This window comes from Rattus norvegicus, chromosome 1 (genome assembly GCF_036323735.1).
Source record: "Rattus norvegicus strain BN/NHsdMcwi chromosome 1, GRCr8, whole genome shotgun sequence".
Lineage (NCBI taxonomy): Eukaryota > Metazoa > Chordata > Mammalia > Rodentia > Muridae > Rattus > Rattus norvegicus.
Window position 1 is genome coordinate 27,128,726 of NC_086019.1, and position 14,798 is coordinate 27,143,523.

Sequence of the window (14,798 nt, forward strand, 5' to 3'; positions counted from 1 at the left end):
CACCACAGAGTATACAGGAGATTAAGTGAAGAATCATATAAAAAAACTCCTTGTATTCCATGAGGCCAGACATCAGAGACAGCCAGAAAAAAAATCATAATTTTTTTGCAAGACATAGTTATTTTCATTAATCTGTATTATCTATGTTTACATGTGGTGAGCCCTGTATCACATTTAAGTAAAAATTAAAATAATTTAGAATTTTTCTCAGTTAATTATTTACTTTTATATAATTATTATTATTAATTATATCTCCATGTGTATGTATGTGTGCATGCATGCACATGCCAAGGTACCAGTGTGAATGTTAGAGGCGGGCATTTAAGAGTTAGTTTTCTCCTCCCAGTTTCAAGTTGTTCTAGGTGACCTGTCACATGCAGCAAATGCTCTTCCACCCTGAGCCATCTCACCAGCCAGTTTTAAAGTTTTAATCTATAAATATGAATAACTATAACATTTATCAATAAATTTGATTCAGTGTTTTCAATCTTTTCCTAAAAAGTAAGTTGGTCAAAAGTGTTGTCGGCCACATTGTAAGGAAGAAAAATATCTGCCTCATCTGATTATTATATAGGAAACACAGCATGAAATTTAGGACAGTTGATATTTCAGTGTCTCTGTGTCATATCATTTAGCTCTACCCTTTATTATACAGTCCCGGGAGGCCTACTGCCCATACCCATTTGGTGGGTACCATATGCAAAGTTGAGCTTTCCTGTAGCATGCAGTTGGCTGTCTTCACATGTAGGTAAAAGTTCATAGTGGCTGCATAATGAAGAGAACAGCCATACAAAACAGGTTTTTTGAGAACCTCTAAAAGCACTAGCTGTTTGTGTTTTTTAGAGACAAAATATAATTTAATTTCTCCTAAGCACTGGCTGATGATCATTTGTAAATGTTCCTCCCAAGCCTGGTGCTGGCATTGCCATTGCTAACATTTGCATGATTTGATTCCTAGCTTTGGAGGGCTTTATTCTGAAAGCACAGATCTTGTGCTTACTGCCTGTCTGGCAGCAAACACAGCATCTCCCCTCTGTTTTCAGTCATGTGAACTTACTGTATCACTTTATAAGAGTAAGCAGTGAGGCCTGAACAGTACATTTAAATTTAGAGGTATGTTCGATGGTAGATGGTCTTGAAAGATGGTTATTTCCTTTTCAGTCTTTGTTAGATTCATAACTGAAGTCATATAATTATCTAATTCTTTTGCATTCATATAAAAGTGGAAAGAAATGTTTTGTTCCAATCCCATATCTAATCGATATATTATTTAAAGAAACTGACTAAAAAAAGAGGAAAGTGCTGTTTCTACCCTAGATGCAATATATTTTTCTCTAAGAAGAGAGAAAAAGAAATGTTAATTTATGGGCAATCATGTTTTATTCATTTTCCAACTTTTCCTTTTCTCTGAGCCATGACTGGAATTATCAGTGTATAGGCCCCTGACCAAATGGAAAGTGCAACTCTGACTTATCACATAGACCTAGGCTCATTTCTGTTGAATTCCAAGCACATTTATCGCTTGAACAATTTATATGGTTCTATGGCTGCTTCTTTTCGTGTCTACACGAGCCCCAGGAAATGGAGGCATCTGACACATCTGACTCTCTCAGACCTTCATATTAGATATGTGACAGTCCCAAAAATCAAAACCATATTTAGAACTTTGGGATGTATATCACTGACTATATTCTATAAAGAAAATAAACAAGAAAAACCAATATCCTGTGAATGAAGGGGAAACTATTGTGAAAGATCTTGATTTATTTGAAGTTATAGCGGTAAATACTGTTGTTATCTTTAAAGATGCTGAGAGAAAAGCAGCCTGGTCAGCAACATTAGGCAAGATGGCAGCACAGGCATAGATGGTTGGTCCTCCTAGACAGCTTTCAGGGGTCTTCTACCCTTTTCTATTACTAGTCATTAGCAAAATCAGCAAGAAAAGCACTTTTTTGCTCCTTTTTACAAAAACAAAACAAAGCAACAAAAACAACATCAAAGGGCAGGAGTTAGCCATTGTCTGGATGTCTTCTCAGTTGTGTTTTCCTTTAATCAGGTCATGATTTCCCAGTAGTTTAAGCCAGCAACTAGGAGATCCACTATGAGTTTCTTCTACAAGGTCCCTCTCCCTTCATATTCACAGAGGCATAGTAATTCTGTCTACTTTGTCTCCATACTGGAAACAGTTGGCATATGCACCTCATGACTTTTGCCTGACAAGAATCATCAACCCTCCTTGGACTTGCACATGCCTTCCCAAACAGCTTGGTTGACTTCATGCTTAACTCTGAACCATTTTCTACTCTGGAGACAGTGTGATCCTTTTACCTGTTTGAACAATTCAGTAGGTCCCTGTTAGCTCCAGCATAAAATCAAACACTCTGGCACAATGTACAGAGCCCTCAACAACAATCTGGGTCCTGCCATCTTTACCCTACTTCATGTAAATCCTCAATCTTATACTGTGTCTCAGTGGGTCTGATGCAGTCCCTTCTACCTACATGTCCTCTCCTTACTAATTCTCCTTAGTGAAATCCACTCAACTTGCAGCTCCCATGCCGGTTCCCAAGTGGCTTTTGGATCATCTCCTCTCATTTTCCACCTTTTCTTCAGCATTGATCATGTAGTTATCACCCAGTTATTTCTTTCATATTGCTCTATATTTCTCTATATAAGTAATCATCCTTTTAGGAAAGTAAGAGTATTCTTTATTCCGGTATTGGAGGTTAGATGCAGAAAAATATTAATTCAGATAGTAACATCTTTAGCTCATATAGTTGAAGCATTCAGTAAATATTAAACACCAGTATTGGCTAGTCTCTGAAAACACAATAGAAGTATTCACTCTAGTGAGTTCTCCCTACAGGATATCATTCTCCCTCAGAGATAGAATGATTGTGTATGTCGATGATCTGCCTTTTCAGGAAGTAGATCCTACAACAGTGAACTTGTTAAACTTCTTCACCGCTGTATCCTTATCACCTGGCACACGAAAAGGAGTCAATATGTATTTCATGAATGACTGAAAGAATGAATAAAATAACAAATCATAGCAGCATCTTAAAGCAATTTATAAGAGCAAGAATTTGAAGTTTAAATAGGATTAGAGACCTAAAGTATTTCATAGAACTACTATGAATCACACTCAGGAGCAGCCAGGGATAAATAAAACTGTCTAAAGACATTGTATCTGTCATTTTTTTGGTTGGTGTGATAAAATGATAAAAGTAAACAATGTAAGGAACAAAGGGCTTATTTTATAATACAGCTGGTGAATGATAGAGTCTATAGTGATAGAGAAGGCAAACTAAGAGGCAGGAACAGGAAATTGGTTGGTCAAACGTTCTTTCACACAGAGAAAACATAATAAGCACAGGAAGGTCGGTAAGGCTATGACCCCCTAAAAGCCAAGAGATGTTATTCCTTCATCAAGGTTTCATATCCTCCCTAAATAATGTCATTAATTGAGAAGCATGTTTATAAATGCAAGAGAGAGATATATTTCTCACTCAAGCTACAACAGATATGTTGGTAGCATGAAGCCATTGAATCGCGTTCATGTCTGGATGGCTTTATCTTCAGTCTCTCCTCCAAACTTTGTCCCTGTATTTCCTCCTTTGAGTATTTTGTTCCCCCTTCTAAGAAGGACTGCAGCATCCACACTTTGGTCTTCTTTCCGCTTGAGCTTCATGTGATCTGTGAATTGTATCTTGGGTATTCTGGGTTTCTGAATTGTGTTGTTTCTTTAATTTCTTTCCCAGTGTGTTTATCCTTTGAGTAGAGGTATGCTACTGATTTGTTTGAATTAATTTTAGATCCAGCCACTTTGCTCCAGAGACTGCCCCAACTAGGGATCCATTTCATATACAGACACCAAGCCCAGACACTATGGCAGATGCCTTGAAAGGCTTGCTGGTAGGACCCCGATCTAGCTGTCTCATGAGAATCTCTGTCAGAACCTGACAAATACAGAACTGGATACTCGCTGCCAACCAATAGTCTGAGAAGGGGGTCCCCAATGTAGGAGTTAGAAAAAGGAATGAAGGAGCTGAAGGGGTTTGCAACCTATAGGAAGAACAAATATCAACCAACCAGACCCTCCAGAGCTCCCAGGGACGAAACCAACAACCAAAGAGAACACGTGGAGGGACCCATGGCCCCAGCTGCATATGTAACATAGGATGATCTTGTTAGACATCAGTGGGAGGGAGGCCCTTGGTCCTGTGAAGGATTGATGCCACAATGTAGGGAAATGCCAGGGCAAGGAGGACAGAGTGGGTGGGTAGGTAGGGAAGCATCATCATAGAAGCAGGGGGATGGAGGATGGGACAGGGGTTATCTAGAAGAGAAACCAGGAAAGGAGATAACATTTGAAATGTAAATAAATAAAATATCAAATAAAAACCCTTTTAAAACATGTGTGCATCTTTGTAAAGTATCATGGATGTGCCATATACGTCATTGAGTAACTTATTGAAGTTAGGCTGTTTGTTCGGGGTTTTTATTTCCTTGTGATATACATTTGCTTACAGTGGTATGTCCTTTACTCTGTTTTTAATTTAGGCAATTTCCTTAACTTGATTTCTAACTATATGCCATTGACATTACTGAATTGGGAAGACTAATTCATTTTGCTTTTGCTGACCACATAAAATAATACTCCTGAAATTGCAAGAACAGTGTTCAAATGAGAAAAACACTGCAGAAAGTAATTGCATATTTCCAAAAGCTTCATCAAGTCAGTCATGTGTCCCAAAGAGAAAATTCTCAATATCCGATTATGTTTTCTTATAGCCGGCCATGAGATAGTGAGATAGTAAAAGATTGGCTGGTTGTTTTTACACTTTTAGAACATGATCCTAGCAAGAGCATCACATGGATAGAGTAAAACAGAGGCAGGAACGTGGTTTCAGGGGCAACGAAAGGAGAAAGAAAACGGATGGCAGCTACAGTCTGCTTAATCAAAGAGACTGCTGATTGATCTGTGGGAGATACCTTTGCAATTCTTTGGTAATGCAGCCAGTCTCTGCCTCAGAAATACACAATTCTAACCACCCACCTTTAGATACTTTTAAGCGTAGCTGTTTGCAGGATTCAGGCCAACTGAACCAATACTTCCTGAAACTGGAATTTGAGTACTTTTTTTCTTGATGATTAGAATGGTCCTATGTAGGTGCTGGCCCCATTTCCCAGTGTAATGTATCTCTTGCTTCACTGTTTCGATGCAGTTAACACTTTCAGAAGTTCATGTTTGTGTCCATTGATATTAAAAGACATTAAAGAAGAGTGAGGTCAAAAAGGTCAAAGTGATACAAATTGGGACGAAGTCAAAATATCACCATTTGCAAATAATAGGATAGTATACTGGAGTGACCCCAAAAATTGTACTAGAGAACTCCTAAACCTGATAAACAACTTCAGCAAAGTGGCTGGGTATAAAATTAACTCAATCAAATCAGTAGCACTCTTCCACTCGAAGGATAAACAGGTTGGGGAAGAAATTAAAGAAATGACACAATTTAGAATCGTCACAAACAATAGAAAATACCTTGGTGTAACTCTAACCAAGCAAGTGAAAGATCTTATGACAAGAACTTTACCTCTCTGAAGAAAGAAATCAAAGATCTCAAAAGATGGAAAGATCTCCCATACTCAGGATTGGCAGAATTAATGTAGTAAAAATGGTCATTTTGTCAAATGCAATCTACAGATTCAATGCAGTCTCCATCTCAATTCTTCATAGAGTTAGACAGAGAAATTTGCAAATTCTTTTGGAATAACAACAAGTCCAGGATAGCAAAACTATTTTCAACAGTAAAAGAATTTTCAAGGGAAACACCATCACCGACCTGGAGCTGTATTATAGAGCAAGAGTGATAAAAAAAAAAAAAAAAACCAAAACTGCAAGGTATTGGTACAGAGACAGGCAGGTAGATCAATGGAATAGAACTGAATACTCAGAAATGAACCCGCACACCTATGGTCCATTGATCTTTGATAAAGAAGCTAAAACCATCCAGGGGAGCGGGGAGACAGCATTTCAACAAATGGTGCTGGTTCAACTAGATGTCAGTGTGTACAAGAATGCAAATCGATCCATTCTTAATTCTTTGTACAAAGAGCAAGTTCATGTTGATCAAGGACATCCACATAAAACTAGATACATTGAAACTAGTAGAAGATAAAATGGGAAAAAATAATAAGAAAAAAAGAAGATAAAGTGAGGAAGAGCCTTGAATACATGTGCACAAGGGAAATTTTCTTGAACAGAACACGAATGGCTTATGCTCTAAGATCAATGATAAACAAATGGCATATCATAGAATTACAAAGCTTCTGTAAGGCAAATGACACTGTCAATAGGAAAAAAATGGCAACCAACAGATTGGGAAAAGATCTTTGCCAATTCTACATCTGATAGAGGGCTATTATCCAAAATATACCAAGAAGTCAAGAAGTTAGACTCCAGAGAGCCAAATAACTCTATTTAAAATGGGGTACAGAGCTAAACACAGAATTCTTAAATGAGGAATATGGAATGTACATGAAATACCTAAAGAATTATTCATCATCCTTAGTCATCAGGGAAATGCAAGTCAAAACAACCCAGAGATTTCACCAGTCATAATGGCTAAGATCAAAAACTCAGGCTACAGCAGATGTGGAGAAAGGGGAACTCTCCTCCATTCTTGGTGGGATTACAAGCTTGTACAACCACTCCAGATATCAGTCTGGTGGTTCCTCAGGTAATTGAACATAGTACTACCTGAAGACCCAACTATACCACTCCTGGGCTTATATTCAAAAGATGCTCCAACATAAAACTAAGACACATGTTCCACTATGTTCATAGAAGCCTTATTTATAATAGCCAGAATCTAGAAAGAAACCAGATGTCCTAAAATGGATTAATGAATACACAAAATGTGGTACATTTACAAAATGGAGTAATACACAGCTATTAAAACCAAAGACTACATTAAAATCTTAGACAAATGGATGGAACTAGAAAATATCATCCTGAGTGAGGTAAACTGCTCACAAAAGAACACACATGGTATGCACTCACCAGTAAGTGGATGTTAGCCCAAATGATTGGAATACTCAAGAAACAGTTCACAGACCATATGAATCTCAAGAAGAAGGAAGACCAAGATGTGGATGCTTCAGTCCTTCTTAGAAAGGGGAACAAAATACTCACTAGAGGTAATACAGGGAGAAATATTGGAGCACAGATAGAAGGAAAGGCTATCCAGAGATTGCCCCATCTATCCTGTATGCAGCCAGCAAACTCAGTCACTATTGCTGATGCCAAGAAGTGCTTGCTGACAGGTGCCTGATATGGATGTCTCCAGGGACACTCTGCCAGAGCCTTAGAGATACAGATGAGGATGATTGCAGATAACCATTGGACTGAACGGTGGGACCACAATGGAGGATTTAGAGAAAGGACTGAAAGAGCTGAAGGGGAAGGGGTTTGCAAACCCATAGGAAGAACTGCAATATCAACCAACCAGACCCCCCAGAGTTCCTAGAGACTAAACCGCCAAACAAAGAGTGCACATAGAGGGACCCTTGGTTCCAGCCCAATATGTAGCAGAGGATTCATTTTCTGGCATCAATAAGAGGAGAAGCCTTTGATTCTGTGAAGGCTTTTTTCCCCAGTGTAGGGGGATGCCAGGCAGTTGAGGTGGAAGTGTGTGGGTAGGAGTGGAAACATCTTCATAGAAGCAGGAGGAGGGGTGAGGTGGTATGGGAGATTGGGGAAAGGGGATAACATTTGCAATGTAAATACAGAAAAAAATCCAATAAAAATGAAATTTATGTTTTTTCTTTATTTATCAATGACTCTGTTGAGTAGACACGCTCAAGCCTCACATGTCCCCATTGTCATATTTACGATCTATATTAGGTAGATATTGACAAATTTTAGTATTAATAATTATATACACATGCATATGTACAGTCATTCACACATATACCTATACATACCACTTCTCACTCATTGGGCTAATATCAAGTCATGTACATACATGCTAGTGCTTAGAACCAGTTTGGGTCTTCTGCAAAACTCTTAACTACTGAGCAATCACTCCAGCCAGATTACTTAGCAATCAACCTCAGGAAAGACCTGTGGAGCAAAGGGAAGGAATAGTCTTAGTGTTGTGATTGAACATCTCTCTTCCCATTCACACATTGCTTCACCAGTCATGGCATTAGGCACAGCTCAGAAGCATGAAACAAACTTCTGAGTAAACATACAAACACCAACAACCCAGGCTGTTTTCGGGAAGCTCTGTTGTTTCAAAATTGGATTTTTCTCACATCCAGAATGGCACCAACTAAATGTACATTTTGATGTCTTCACACATACAAATAAGAACAAGTATTTCTACCTCTTAAAATAAATTAACTGCTTTACCATACTCAGAGAGAAGTGAGTATAATCTGTGTCTTGTACATATCTGTGTTTCTACCCACAGCCAGTCTGAGATTTGGCTGGTGGTCAATAAACACAAGCTGAATTAAGCTGAATAAATTAAAAAACAAATATATAATTCTGCTTTGTGCTCGCAACTGGCCATACTTCTCAGAGCACTAACAACACAGAATCCCCTCTTTCTCTGTCTCTGTCTCTGTCCTTGTCTCTTTCTGTCTCTCATTGTTTCTCTGTCTGTCTGTCTGCCTCTCTCTCTCTCGCTCTCTCTCTTTCTCTCTCTCTCTCTCTCACACACACACACACAAACACCTGTGTGTCTATGTTTGCATACCCAAGAATCCCATGAAAACTTGAAATCTGAAGCCAAAATATATGTGCAAATGACATGTAAGCTTAAGAAAACGACACTGCTACATTATGAGACAGAATCCCCAAAGATACCATTAGCTCATTTTGTGTTGGCTATCTGCTCCTAATATGTAGCCTGTCTTTAAAAGTGGTTTGTATTTCTAGTGAGAACCTCTTGAAGACAAAGTAACTCTTTTGCATTTAAAAGTGGTTATCAACCGAAGATAACTAACTTCTGGGCTAGGTATGGAAATGTGTCATTTTCTCTCAATATTGCAATTTTATTTAGATTGTTTTCATGCATATATGTATACTTCAGGAAGATTCTAATATATTAGGTTTCTATATAACCCCTCAAAAAGCCCTTAGTAGCTATCTCTCTATTTCCTCTCTTGCCCACCTCTTTCCTCTTCTTCCCCCCCTCCCACATTTGATTCTCCCATTTCAGTCACAACCTATCTGTCTATCCATTCTTTAAACGTCTATTTATTCTATTTCTCTTTCCTGGGTAGCTACATCTTTGCTCCCTAGTTTATTACTCTATACATCGTCTCTGCAATTAAATGGATTTTAGGTTTCTTATTAGTTGCATAAGGGCTAACATCCATTCACACAAATCAATATATTTCACATTTGCCTTTCTGGTTCCGGGTTACCTAACTCAGGATGATTTCTTTCTAGAGCTATTTATACATTTCCCTGCTAATTTAACTTCATTTTTAGTGGCTGAGTAATATTCCATTATGTAAAGTAACTACATCTTTTATCCATTTATCCATTGATGGACTTCTAGGCTGTTTCCAACTTCTGGCTATTATGAATAGCTGCTTCCAAATTTCTAAACTAAGTCATCACATGTATAAATTCATTTCCACCATGTGACAAAGTAAAAATGTCATATTTCTGCTAGATAGATGGATGCTACTTCACTGATGTAATTGTAGAATTTTGTAACTCTAATAAAGAACACCTTCTTGCTTCCTCATAGGCTTCACCTTCAACTGTGAATGCTCTAGGCTTCTATATCACAGTTAATTCAGAAGTCCTGTAAAACCAAGAATTTTAGTTCTTTCCGGAGTCTGATTTCACAGGTTGGCTGGGGGCAGACAATTTTTAGTTCTCACAAAAATTCTTCAAAATTTGCTGCTTTAGGAGTTCCTCTAAGAAAAATAAATATATAACAACATGACCCACATCTTCAGTCATTCCAAATATTTCTATATGTCTCATTTTTTTTCCAGATTACTTTGTTTTCCTTCCTAGGAAAACTTTGTTGGTTTTGTGTCAGCGTGTCAAAGTCCTCTGCTTAGTGAATTTCCACATAAACACAGTATTACTTCTAACTGCAATGCCACAGGCTCTAGAGAGGTGTGCAATATGATGAAAACCATGAGGCACCCTGGGAGCACATTATAATGTGGAGCTGAGAGAACATCCACCTTCTCTCCTCTCATTGTCTCTCACGCAATGTGACTAATACTACGTTTTAATTTACAGCTTTGTCCCTTTTATTCTCTCGCTTTGTGTTGGTGATTTTGCTACTTAGGACAACCTCAAAGCATGGTTCTAAAATGATGGCTAGGGTCCCAGCGGACAACAAGGTGGTCACGTACTTTTCAGAGGAAACATACTAAAAAAGCTTCATTCAGTCACGGAGTTTGATGTCTGTAGTCAATGGGTATTAAGTAGATGACTTTAAATAGAACTGCACACATAAGGTAGATCATGCATTTGTAAGTATGTTACCAGGCACAAGTAAACTAACAGTTTCTCCTAGAAGCAAAGATGCATTAGCCACTAATTAAGGATTAGCCTCCGCTTGGTAAATCTTGAGTTCTTCATGTAAATTCTCTTTCCATACTCCCCTGTCCTCACAAAGAGTCCTTTCTTTTTACTGCATTCAGGTGTCTCCTCTTGTCTCCAAGACCCATGAGATAATTTTAGAAACAACAATTTTGTATATATAAAAAAAAGCCTTAACAATACAGCTGTTATTTTGTTAGAGCCCCCTGGGCTGGATTGATATTTTATATTTATATGATTACACTGTTGTTAAGCAAAGCTATGGTTACTTAATGAGTGTATACAAAATATTACTGAATAAATTAATGCAAATGCAAATATGTTATCTCCATGGAGGGGCATTTCAATATTAGCATAGAATAGTTTAATTATTCTTTGGAACCTAATGAAATCCTGAGGAGACAGATTTCTCCACAAGTCTGTGATGAGACTGGCAAGAGATAAAATGACTTTTAACCCATGTAGAAGAAAATTCTCTGACATCCTGTCATATTTATATGTGTATGTGTGTATATAAACACCACACAAACACACACACACATACACACACACACACACACACACATACACACACAAGCCAGTGAGTAAAATAATAAATAATAAAATAAAAATTTGCAGAAGTGTCAAAAGAGGGAGAAATAATATAAATGTTGAAACCTCTGTCGCTGTTTCCATATGGTATTATGGTAAAGGTGGTAAAAGAAGTCTATCCTATGGGTCATGCTAAAGCTAAATACAGCCCCTCCCTCCTCAGCACAGCCATCTCTTGTGAAACTGAGGATTGAACCCAGAACTTTGAGGCGTTATATCCTACGCTGAGTCCTTTAGCACTGAACTACATCCCAAGGTGCTCATTACCTTATTGTGTTTGGTACAGCATCTTGCTAAACTGCCATGTTCTGCCTGGAGTTAATTACATAACCCATGCTGGCCTTCTACTCTGATCCTCTGAGCTCAGCCTCCTGATTATTTGTGCTTACATGTATATACACTGAGTTTGGCTGTTTTTATGTTTTTTATTGGATATTTTTTATTTACATTTCAAATGTTATTCCCTTTCCCAGTTTCCTGTGCATAAACTCCCTACCATATTCTCCCTCCCCCTGCTTATATGATGATGTTCCCCACCATCCCATCTCCCTGCCCCGACATTCACTCACTGGGGCATCAAGCTTTGGTAGGTCCAAGCGTTTCTTCTCCCACTAATGCCCAACAAGGCCATCCTCTGCTACATATGCAGCTGGAGCCATTGGTCTGTCCATGTGTACTCTGTATTTTGGTTTAGTCCCTGGGAGCTGTGGGTAATTGGTAGTTGTTTTTGTGGGATTGCAAACACCTTCAGCTCCTTCAATCTTTTCTCTAACTCTTCCATTGAGGACCCTGTTCTCAATTCCAAGTTTGGCTGCAAGCATTTGCCTCTGTATTTGTCATGCTCTAGCTGAGCCTCTCAGGAGACAGTTCTATCAGACTCCTGTCACCATGCAATTCTTGGCATCCACAATATTGTCTGGATTTGGTGGCTGTTTATAAGCTGGATCCCCATGTGGGGCAGTCTCTGTTCAGTCTTTCCTTCAGTCTCTACTCCAAACTTTGTCTCTGTATTTCCTCTTGTGAATATTTTTGTTCCCCCTTCTAAGAAGGACTGAAGCATCGGCACTTTGGACATCCTTCTGTCCTTCTTCTTGAGCTTCATGTGATCTGTGGATTGTATCTTGCATAATATGAGCTTTTGGGCTAATATCCTCACATGCATACCATGTATGGGTTTTATTTTGTTTTTGTTTTGTTTTTTGGATTGGGTTACCTCACTCAGGATGATATTTTCTAGTTCCATCCATTTGCCTATGAATTTCATGAAGTCATTGTTTTTACTCCATTGTGTAAATTTACCACATTTTCTGTATCCATTCCTCTGTTGAGGGATATCTGTGTTCTTTCCAGCTTCTGGCTTTTATAAATGAGGCTGATATGAACACAGTGGAGCATGTGTCCTTGTTATATGTTGGAGTATCTTTTGGGTATGTGTTCAGGAGTGATATAGCTGGGAGTTTTCATTTTTCCAACCTTAGTTATTCAATATGAGTTCAAGGATGATGACAATGACCTTGGTAGGTATCGCACAGCCTCTTCAAATGTGTAATTTTATCTCATCTTTGGCACCAGGGTGTTTTTTTCCTTACCTACAAAAACTCTCCTATCAAAAACACGAGGTGAATTGGTATTATCTTCCATCAACTTCTACATACAAAAGCCTGAAAAAATTAAGATTCTAGCGTTTTTTAAAAATTGTTTGTAAAGTGTTTTGAAGTGAGACAACACTCCAGAAACTTGGAACAAGGCCATTTACTGACCATTTGGGGAGAACTTCAATATGTCAATTATACTGATAAAAACAGTTAAAACCTCACTTTGAAATAACTTCACTGAATCAGATCATTGCTCGGGGTTAACAGTGTTAGTAGTTGAATGGGAGTTTTTATATTTAATAAGTTAGGCAAGCATGAATGTCTGCACTGAGCAGACCTTCTCTCCAGTAGAATACATGCCATTTGCCAGTGAATGTTTCCTGATAAAAGAGGAAACTATTTCATGTTTGCTCTCCTGATACCTCCATTAGGTAAATATTAACTTTAAGGAATACACCAAACCACATCCTTCACCTCTCAAAGCTGCTGCCACCGCTGGATTCCTTTGTCGTGTTACAATATTGATGGATTTTTTTTGTTTTGTTTTCTTCTTGATTTTTATATTATATATTTAAAAGGCAGTATCTTTTATCCTGTGAATTTTCAGTAAAAAAGGCACAATGCACTTTTTTTTACTTCTATTGGTATGTACTGTATATATAGTCTGCATGCTTCTCATGATGAGAATAAACAATAATTATAAAAATATTAAATTTCTGTGATTTTTTCAATAAGAGTACATAGAGTAGAATCTATCAGGAGCTTTGTAAAATCTTGCCTTTCCCTGAAGACTAGTTTTCTCAACTGTCACCTCAGTGCCTATCTGAGAACTACTGGGAGCAATCACAACCATGGAACTGAGGGAATAAAGGAAAATATGATAATTGGTGATTGAGAACAGAAGTATGCAAGATGAAGAAGAGGTAGTCCTTAGATCTACTACTGGGCTCCTCTAAAGCCAGTAGAATAAGCAGCTGTAAAGGGAACTAGGGAAGCAAAGTTAATTTCTGAATATTAGAAGACCACATTTCTAGCATTGCTTCAGCATTTTTATTAATACTTTCTAAGTGATGTAATAACGTTGAAGGAGTTTGCTTGTTTGCATTGATTTCCAAGAGGTGAAGAGCTATGTTCTGAAACCCCAGCACTATGCTACCTAGGATATAGTGAGCAACATATATACATTAGACAGTGAGACCTGTGTTGTCTAGGGGAAAACTGTGCAACATGAATGTTCTCTGGGTAGTGCCATCTAACGCTTCAAGTTCAGAGCAGTCTACAGTGACAGCTGACGTCTGGAAAATTATTCTTGCCACACACTTACCTGTCACCTGGTGATGTACTGTTTGTATGTATCAAGAAGGGGTTAGCAAGTGTCAGTAATCACGTTGGCCTCCTGGCCTTTTGTTTTCTTAATTTGTCAGTGGCAATTTGGCGTGATGTGACCTTTTAAAGTCTCCAACTCTGCTTGTCTTGTCCACTAATGCCTGACACAGAGTAGCTACTCAACAAATATTTGTTTAGTAAACAAGAGCTCTCAAACAATTGAGGACGTGTCTCCTTGCAGTAGCAGCACAGCCAGCCTTACTGAAACCACTTTTGATTCAGGCCCTCTTCCAATTCCAATCAAAGCACACAGAAAGCACTTCAAATCAGTCAAGGCTCTCCTCTGACTACGGAATGTAAAGTTGAATATCATTTATTAAGGATGTCACGTGGGATTCAGAGTTCTTTGTTTTAGCTCTTCCCCATGCCCTCCCCCTCCCCAGGCTATTAAATGACCATGAAAAAGAGAAAAAATACTGATTGTCTTTATAAATCGTTTCTATAAGCATCGAAGCACAGCCAAAGCTTCCAGTTTTTATATTATGAACTCTTCGATCCTAACAGTATATTAAAATCTGCTTACTCATATTACTTTATATTACTTCTATGAAGCTAAAAATACCAACATAAAAAATTACCCGATTTCTTTTTGACAAAGATTGCATCTTGATTTTCATACACACAGAAACAGGACA

General features: G+C 38.1%; 2 protein-coding genes across 6 annotated transcripts in view; both read left to right on the forward strand.

The window, feature by feature from the left end:
• Window positions 1–14,798, forward strand: part of Nkain2 (sodium/potassium transporting ATPase interacting 2) — a 1,207,754-nt gene that overhangs the window by 640,345 nt on the left and 552,611 nt on the right. The window lies entirely within an intron of this gene.
• Window positions 1–14,798, forward strand: part of LOC108349071 (40S ribosomal protein S27-like) — a 53,444-nt gene that overhangs the window by 23,792 nt on the left and 14,854 nt on the right. The window contains exon 1 of the mRNA XM_063276520.1: window positions 1–14,798. This exon is cut by the window's left edge and continues 23,792 nt beyond it; it is cut by the window's right edge and continues 14,854 nt beyond it. The gene's annotated coding sequence lies outside the window, so the exon portion shown is untranslated.